At 46.0% G+C, this 9,552-nt stretch overlaps 1 long non-coding RNA gene across 1 annotated transcript; it reads left to right on the top strand.

Annotated features, from left to right (window-relative positions):
- The first annotated feature begins 478 nt into the window (after window positions 1-478).
- On the top strand, window positions 479-5,307 carry LOC137839901 (uncharacterized). The gene is made up of 2 exons (XR_011086304.1): window positions 479-1,106; window positions 4,169-5,307. It is a non-coding gene; the product is annotated as an uncharacterized lncRNA (long non-coding RNA).
- The last annotated feature ends 4,245 nt before the right edge of the window (window positions 5,308-9,552 follow it).

The raw sequence follows: 9,552 nt of genomic DNA, 5'->3' as shown, positions 1-9,552 counted from the left end.
GGAATTTGTGGCCATGCCCATCTTTCAGGCGGCCACCGAGCACACTCTGTCCATGACCAGCCAGGCCTTCCAGGCCCTCATGGCTAAGGAGCATGTGGGGCACCCTGTCGCGGTGCATGTGGTGTCGACCCTGGACATAGTCGACCTGGGCTTTTCTCCGACCACAGGTCTGGACGCGGTGGCCTTGGCGGTGGCGCTGAACCTGTTGCCCCTGGCCTCACATCTCATCAGGCTGATGGACTATGATGTCAACAGGCTGGCCCGTGTAGCCGTCGCAACCGACGACGCGGTCATGCTGACGGCCTTGGTGGAGGAGCATGGCATGGATATTGATGTCGACCTGATCTGGCTAGCGGCCGACGTGGGTAACAGAGCGGCGGTACGCTACCTGACTATGGTACGCGATGTCGAATTGACCGGGGGTGTGCGTGGCGCCGTGGTTATGGCCCTCATGAGTCTGCAGGACATGGAGTGTTAGGGTTTTCAGGTTAGTTTGATCCTATGATTATGTTGGAATGTAGACTGTAATGATTAAATCAACCCTGTCTTGCCCTCACAATGTAATGATTAAATCAATCACGTCTGGCCCTCACAATGTAATAATTAAATCAATCACGTCTGGCCCTCACAATGCAGAGTCTGTTTCCCACAATAGTGTAAAACACCCCCTGCTCTGATCTTATCAGAGGCCGGGGGTTCACCAAACCTGTCCACTCCCACCCCCACTCTGTTCCTCCTAATAAATATGCCCTTGCAGGGAGGAGACTTTTAGACTTCATTCGATAATCGCTGTTCAGACAGCGACGAATGGACTCTCCACCTGCAGGTGTCTAAAAGAACTTGCTTGTCTTCTGTTTCGTTCTTGCAAAATAAGTTGGAGTGAGCAAATCTCTAACATTTTGGTGCCGAAACCCGGGATCCTCATACCCACCATCTGACCGGCGAAGGAGGACGTGCTGCATTGTCGACAAGCCAGCGTCCATTTGGAGGACCTGGAAAAGAAAGTCCTGGGAAGAGAATTCTTCGCTGGGCCAGCATCTTAGGTCTGCCTTCGTCTGACAGAGGTGGATTGACGGGATCCGGCGGTGCAACGAACCAGGGGACAAGTAAGTTAAAGCGCTAAAGATACGGCTTTGGTTTGTCCGAGCTATGAGATTCGGCTTTGGTTTGTCCGAGCTATGAGATTCGGCTTTGGTTTGTCCGAGCTATGAGATTCGGCTTTGGTTTGTCCGAGCTATGAGATTCGGCTTTGGTTTATCCGAGCTATGAGATACGGCTTTGGTTTGTCCGAGCCATGAGGCCTAAAAAAGCGCTGGAGTTAGTGTGATTGAGTGTGTGACTGGTAGGATAAATTGACTAAAAAGCAGTTCTAGCGTTGATCCACGGCAATAAAACAGGCTAGTAATTTGTTGAAAGGTCAATTTAAACCTGCATTGAGGATCCTCAAAGAAAAAAAAAAAAAAAATTGAAAAAAATTGTAAAACCTTAAGCTACTAAAATTAAGATGGGAAATAAGAACGGTAAATCTCTTGCTCTGCTCTTCTTTAAAACGAGAAGTTCATGGCAAGTAGATTTCTTAATTGTATGCAATACATGCCAAAGTGGAAGAAAAAGTATGGTGTAGAAGGGAAGTTGAAAGTTGAAGTGTGGAAGATAGTGGTTGAAGTTTTGGAGGACAGTGTGGCTAGGAAGATAGGACTGAAAAAGAAAAGAAAAGAGTGAATTGGATTGTGCTAAAATGTGGTTGAAAGCTTCACAAGAAAGAAGAGAACAAATCCAAAAGACAAAAGATAGAAAGTTGAAAAGTGATGAGGCCGCCATTCAATTGAGATTTGAAAAAGAATTCAGGGTGCATAGTGGCATCCCATTCAATGATACAGCTGAGGGTGCTTATCAACAACAGCTCAAAAATGCGCTCCTCACTAATTTCCGCCCTGAAATAGGCAACTTGGTGAGGAAACATTTGGTGGAAGTGGATGTTGCAAGTGTGACAACAACTATGCAATGGGCCAGACATGCTGGAAAAGTGATCAAAAAAGGCAAAAGTTCTGATGTATTTCATCTAGATAATGATGATGATGAACTAGATGAAGATACAACAGTCTTCTTCCAAGGGTCCCAGCTAGGCAGAGGGAGAGGTAGAGGCCAACAAGGTCGCAGGCCGCCATATAATTCAAAACCCCCACGAGATTCTGACAACTGTTGGAACTGTGGGAGACGAGGACACTTCGCACGAGAGTGTCGTTTTGCAAAACAATATCAATCAAAGGGTGGAGGAAGGAGCAGAGAAAAAGCCAAATTTTTAGCATGACAAGCTTCCTCCTCTTTGACCGCTTATGCTCATACAGAGAAAGAAAGAATAGATGCCCATATGACAGCAAAACATGTCATTGTCAGATTATTAGAATTTTTTTTAGATTATTAGAAGTCCTGTCCATCCAAGAAGTATGACAATGCTGTTTGTATGCCCAAATTACAAATGACTAGAGCTCAAATTGTGTTACACTGAAGTTAAAATATGCAAATCAAGTGGTAAAGAAATGCAACTTGCTTCTAGGAGATAAATAAATAAAATTAGAATGTGCTGTCCTCGTGTGCATGGGAGAGACCAGCTCATGATCGACCACAGGAAATGGCCAGCCTGTGACGAATCATTGTTGCTGGGAACTACCTTTTGCATGCGAGAGCTGTGCATGTGTGTGCGTATATGTTAAAATGATGAACATTGGCTAAAGTTTTAGTATAAAAAAAAAATTTGCTAGACTGTGGTCTATCCAATTTGCACCGCAGAACAGAAATGATTTTGAAAGATAAAAATGAGAGGAAAAAGAAATCTGTTTGCAAGCAGAAACTAATCCACACTAGTGCATGTAAAGTGTCGAGCCCACATGAGAAATTCGAAAAAAAAAAAAAAAAAAAAAAAAAAAAAAGACAGAACATGCTTTCAGGAATTGGAAGAAGCTAAATTGTGAATTTAAGATTTTGCAATGCTACATTTAATAGGAATAATTGATTGGTTGTGTTATAAGATTATGCAAAATTCTAATTGCAAGCTAAATCTGAGAGATTGAGTTCTTCAAATTTAAAAACAAAGAAAAAATTCAGATTAATTTGCCAATTGTTTGTTTTAGTTAAGTTTTTTTTGAATTGGTGGATTGTTCTACCAGGAAACCTGAGTTGAAAATGATATATGAATGTTGTGTGGTGAGCTTGGATGAATTGGGACCAATGTGATAGAAAGACTCCTTTTTGGAGACTGCGTGTGAGATGCAAATGAACATTGATGAATGATAGCCTGAATGAAAAGAAATTACAGGTTGAATGGTTGAAGTTGTTGGTGACTACTATAGAAAATTAGTAGAGCGACTTTGATGAAAGAGTGATTTTGAGCAGGTTGAATGTTAGAAAGAAACACATAGCTTTTGGATTGATAATTAACTAGAAAAAAAATGGAGAACCAGTAACACATGTAGAAGATGTGTGAACTGAGAAATTAAGAAGCGTTTTGGAAAGAAAGTCAAACTAAATGATGATGAAATCATATGTAGTACTACAAAACTTTACTACATATGGATTCTCTAAATCATACAATTGAGTAAAATAAAACATACGTTTTGATTTGTATTCAAATTTCTAAGATTCTTGTGATAAACAATGAGAAAACGATTGAAAAGTAACTAAAGAAACTACAACAAAGTGAAAATGTCTAATCATTTGCTAGCTGAGTCGCTCCCCATTCGGGGAGGCCATCCATTTACTTGCTAAGCTAGTTGTCAAAACAGGGGCAAGATTAGAGAATGGCATCTATAAATGACCTACCCTACCAAAGAACCTATGCAAATGGGCTGCAATATTGAGCCCTGGTGCGCGTCACATGGCTCAAGAGGAGGGATAGTGGGGCAGGTCAGTCAGCTTTATACAACATATGGATTTGATTCATATTCAAAACATTTTCAAAACAAAACAAACATTTTTTTTTGTAGAGCTTGTTTCAAAAAAAAAAAAAAAAAAAACTCCTATTTGCCAGTTAAATGGGCACTACAATTGACTACGAGAGTTGCAAGCAACAGATGAAGAGCAGTCCTGGGCAGATTATCTAATCAGGACGCTCAAACTGAAAGATATGTCCAATGCAAATTTACTGCCGCCTGATCTCTCCCCCTCACAGGTGGACAACCCTCAGGTTCACTGTGAGAGCTCACACACAGGAGGCGTGCTATGTGTGTTCGAAACTCCCGCCTTCCTCCACGCAAGTTCGCTTGGAGGCCAGAGCAATGAATGTCACTGAAGCGAAACGCGGTGCCTATGATGAACACTTCTGGGCAAATCTCAATGTGACTGTTAAAGGACGAACAATACCACAAGTGGCCTACACAGAGAGACCAGCTGGAGTGAATTACACGTTACATCCAAGGTGGTTTATCCGATGCTGCCCGCCAACTGGACAGGAGTGTGTGCACCAGTGTGGGTGACAGACCACACCTACAGGATATGACATCATCAGCTGACAGGAGCACACAACTCTTCTGGACTCGACGCAGAGCAGTTGCAACCTTTGACCCTCATGACCCTGTCTGGGGTGCGAACGTTCCAGATGACCATAAAGTATGGTCCGTCGGAGACAAAGTTGTCCTTGCGCTCTTCCCTCAGATGTACTGTTTCTGTGTTTTTCTTTTTATTTTTTGTTATTCATAGCATTCTGGCCGCCTGTGGCAACGGGGCCGTGTAAGAATTTTCCTGCTAATAACATCTGGCCAGCAGGTTTTTCGCTTACACAATAAGTTTGATCTGGGGTGTTGAGGTAATGCCTCATCTTCACTGGAAAGTGTTGCTATCATTGTTTGTTGTTTTTATTTTTACCATTCTACTTTCTTCATTATACGTATATATGTTTTTTTTTTTTTTTCTTCTTGCTTATCGTTGTTGTTTGGGGTGGCAGATGTTAGGGTTTTCAGGTTAGTTTGATCCTATGATTATGTTGGAATGTAGACTGTAATGATTAAATCAACCCTGTCTTGCCCTCACAATGTAATGATTAAATCAATCACGTCTGGCCCTCACAATGTAATAATTAAATCAATCACGTCTGGCCCTCACAATGCAGAGTCTGTTTCCCACAATAGTGTAAAACACCCCCTGCTCTGATCTTATCAGAGGCCGGGGGTTCACCAAACCTGTCCACTCCCACCCCCACTCTGTTCCTCCTAATAAATATGCCCTTGCAGGGAGGAGACTTTTAGACTTCATTCGATAATCGCTGTTCAGACAGCGACGAATGGACTCTCCACCTGCAGGTGTCTAAAAGAACTTGCTTGTCTTCTGTTTCGTTCTTGCAAAATAAGTTGGAGTGAGCAAATCTCTAACATGGAGCTCCTCAAGGCAGTGGTCCGCAAGTACAACTTGAACATGGTGAGCCCCGTGAACGGGCGCTCTCCCCTGGACTGGCTGGTGTCGACCTTGTCAGACGTGAACGAGGACTTTGTCGTAAACTTTATCTACCACTTCACTCCGCGGCAGGGCGTGTCACAGATGTCGGATGTAACCCCGTCCATCATGTACAAGGGGCGCATGGGGCAGGCGTATCAGCACATGCTCACACTACGCAACCTAGCTGTGGGAGCCCTTAGGCCTGAAGTGGCCACATCGGTGGGCAAACGGCATATTGACTTTGGGGTATATAAAACATCATGATCAGTCAGTGGCGCATGCACACGTTTGCGCCCGCGTTCACCAATGACACACTATCCATAGACAATAACATGTTTACCACGGTGCTGCTTGAGGGCGAGCATAGCACAGTTGCGATGGGCCCCATGTACACCACGGACCAGGTCTTGGTGTCGTACATGCTCGTTGTGAAGACGTCTGATGTGGCTAATGAACACAAGCTGGTTATCATGGCTCTGGAGAATGGCCTGTCGAGAAACACGTTGCTCTCCCCGGTCGTCACCTTGGGGCCCGTGTGCATATTTAACGGCTTCCACATCCTCAGAGTGAACCAGGACCTACCTGCCAGCTACAACATACAATTTGTCCTCACGTCCAACGGGGATGGCACCGTGACCATGCTCGGCGGGAACATAACCCTATACGTGTCAATGATACATGACAGAACTAAGCCCACTGGCGTGATGCAACTGGTGGCCTAAAACGGGTCTCCACATACACCACGGATATGGATATAACAGACGGCTGTCATGTCCCAATGTATGCAATACCCGTAGTATGGTGTTTCGATAGATGCAATGGCTATGTCCCAAGACAATACAGATCTTTATTGTTATTGTCACACATGTACATTAAATCACCATTCATCAGCTGTGCCCTTAGTAATAACTGGCTGTTGATAGTGGGCACGATGTGGGCCCCTCTCTTGAACCACCTGTTGCCTCACACCGATGCCAGAAACACATTCAGACATAGGTATGCAGACCCCTAGACTATAAAGACCATTACACCAAGCACGACGATCGCAATAGGAATGTTTCCTGTTCTGGGTGGTGTTCCTCCTGCTTTGAAGAAGAAGAACAATAACGTTTACTCATCTACCAAACACTGCATTGTGTACTATAAATTCAAACATGAGATGTGATATGAAGCCTATACTAAGTCGGATGCCCGTACTATGCCCATGGTGTGACTAGGCAGAGTAGCTACTACAACCATACTATTATGGTCTAGTCACACAATGATCAAAATAGGAATGACTCCTGTATTGGGCGGTCCTTACCCTGGAAAAAAAGAAAAGCATCTACCAAACACAGCACAGGCTACTTCAAATCGACACATGAGATGTAATATGTTTACAATTAAACATAACAACCCAGACTCAGGCATTCATAAGTCAGTGTGAGCCATAACATTATGCCCATTGTGTTGATGTTCATAATATGCCCATAGTGTGACTAGGCTGACAGTAACCACAACCATACCGTCAAGGCTCAGTCACGCTATGATTATAATAGAAATGGCTCTTGTTCCGGGCAACCTGTATTTAGAGGGTTGGTTTAACCCATACTTATATCTTGACTTTAGTGTAATGGGCAGACATGCCTGTACTAAGAAAGTGGAATGTTTAATTACCATTTCAATGAAACGTCGTGACTGTAATGTGTACATACCTGTGTCTTCCTCCTCTTGGTTGCTGACATCCCAGGGGATGGGGACCCTCACTGTCCTCCTTTGATTGCTGCTTCGCGCCGCACACCCTACATAGTTGTGTTTTCCCCTCTCCACCAGTATGGTGACATTCTTAGCTATGCTGACAGCGCTGTCCTTGTTATATACTGTGGTGGACATACTCCTGTTTAGCAAAGTGGCCTTGTATAATAACATGGTGATGGCGGGTGCCGGTTTCCCGGTGGCGGAGCAGCTGAACACAACCGTTGTGGTTTCATTGGGCCCGCTGGCTGGTTGATATGTCATTGCGTCCACGTCAGAGATTCCTACGGGATGCAACAGCCATTAACAAACTGCACAGGTCATTAGAGCGTTAGTCTTACCTTCCACATTGATGCAGCAGGTCTCTTTGCGTTTGGAGGCCATCGGAAACATGTTAAAGATGCAGGTATAACAACCTGCATCTGTCCATGTGACGTTTCGTAGGGTTAGAGATGTTGAGTTGAGGGACGTGTCGCTGAGGATCGCCTTGCCTTGGTAAGGCTCGTTGATGTGCTGTCCATGGTCCCGGCTGTATGACCCTATATTAACATATGATTCCTTCCACATACGCTTTTGCCATGACACCTGCACCACATTCGACATCGCCGCATTCTCGTCCAGCTCGCACTTGCAGAAAGCGTCCATGCCATAATCCACCTTTGTTTGTCCCATATTGGCTCCCTCCGATGGCTGCACTCCACAGGCCACTGACCACAAAACAACACACTGCAGTATAGTTCCGCTATTCATTGTTACACTTTTCCTATTGGTACCCATGTACCCGGATAATTCTACAACCACGTCTAGCTCTTTTCCACCCCCATGTTCAGTGTGTTCACACATCTAGGTTCGCTGTGGGGGAATTCAAATACCTTTGTGGTTCTTAAAAGTGATGATAGACATAGAGGAGGTCTACGACAGCCTGATGTCCGGCCTGGCCGAGGACCTGGTGCCGCAGCTGTGCGCACAGCACGGTATGAGCACCGTTGAGTGTCTGCAACTACTGCTGCCTCTTCTGCCAGACGACATGGCAGCCGTTAGGGCCATCGAAATGGGCGCTGTGCCCGGGGACGTATTTACCCTGTTGAGGACTAAACCCGACACGTTCCAATACTGCGTGCAGCACGGCATACTCGATACGTCATCGCTCAGTACCACGTTTGACCCTCACGGATTCAACGTGGTGCAGGCCGCAGCACAAGCCAACATGTTAGAGGCCCTCACGCACATGGCGCCGTTCGACTGGTACATGGTAACGGGAAACGGCATGACCCTGGCCAACCTCGCCCTGGCGCCCAGGGGCTACGATCCTGAGGTGGTAAACTTTTTCCTAATGCACATGGACACGGGTGCACAAGTGGGCGCCAGCACCCTGTCGCGGCACATGGTTAACACGTGGCCTGAACACGCCCTGGTGCACGTGGCATCCCACGAAATGCCTCTTATCAGCGCAGAGGACATGATGTTTCTGATTCACGCTGGCATGAGCCTGGCCGTAGTGGCGTTTGCGAGACACTACGACGTGACAACCACCCAAGTGGACAACCAGTACCTGCTACATTACATTATCATGTCGTGGTCACCGGACTACCACGCCGTGCTCGGTAACTACAGTCTGGAGACACTGAACACTGTCTTGAGCTACGACAGTATGTCCATGGCTGACTTTGTAAACACTGGTTGGGTACCCTTAGAGGTGCTCCAGGTGTACATCCCGCAGACCTACTGGAACACGGAATCCATGGTTACGGCCATGGCTAACCTAGTGGCCCGGTTCAACGTAACGGATGGCTTGTACACCACCTATAATTGCGTAAGCTGCCTGTGGTACGTAATCATGGCAGCGGACTATAAGCCACCAGGATCGCTGGCTGTGGATCTGGCGTACCTGCTCACGTACTTGTCGTACAGGGTGAACACGCTCAGGGTGCCCATGCCTGCCCGGGATCAGGACCTAGAGGCGCACTTTAGGGCTAACGACTTTGAGGGATTGTCTGACATCTTGGCCACCCTTTACGCCCGGGCTCCCCACCTGCCCAACGTCGTGCACGAGGTCAGGACCTTACCGTGGGACTATTCGCTCTATCTCTCATACGTGTCAGAGACACAGCACGAGATCAAGAAGTGTCTGCACGTTATGGCCGGGCTGGGCGTCAGACCGGGTCCTGAGTAATTTTCTGTGGTGCGGTCCGAGTCACTGCTAGCCGAGATCTTTGAAAACAGTTTGAAGCAAATTGTCATGAGGCAGTATCTAAGAGAGCTGCAGGAGCACGTGGTCAAACATCCTGAGTACACCCAGCTATTGAACGACTAGTATGCCCATCCATAATGCGACCGATGTATACAATATGCCCATGGTGTGACTAGCAGGACAGTCATTACACCTATATT

The sequence above is a fragment of the Syngnathus scovelli genome, unplaced genomic scaffold, assembly GCF_024217435.2.
Source record: "Syngnathus scovelli strain Florida unplaced genomic scaffold, RoL_Ssco_1.2 HiC_scaffold_24, whole genome shotgun sequence".
Classification (NCBI taxonomy): Eukaryota; Metazoa; Chordata; class Actinopteri; order Syngnathiformes; family Syngnathidae; genus Syngnathus; species Syngnathus scovelli.
This window is presented reverse-complemented; position numbering and strand designations above follow the sequence as displayed.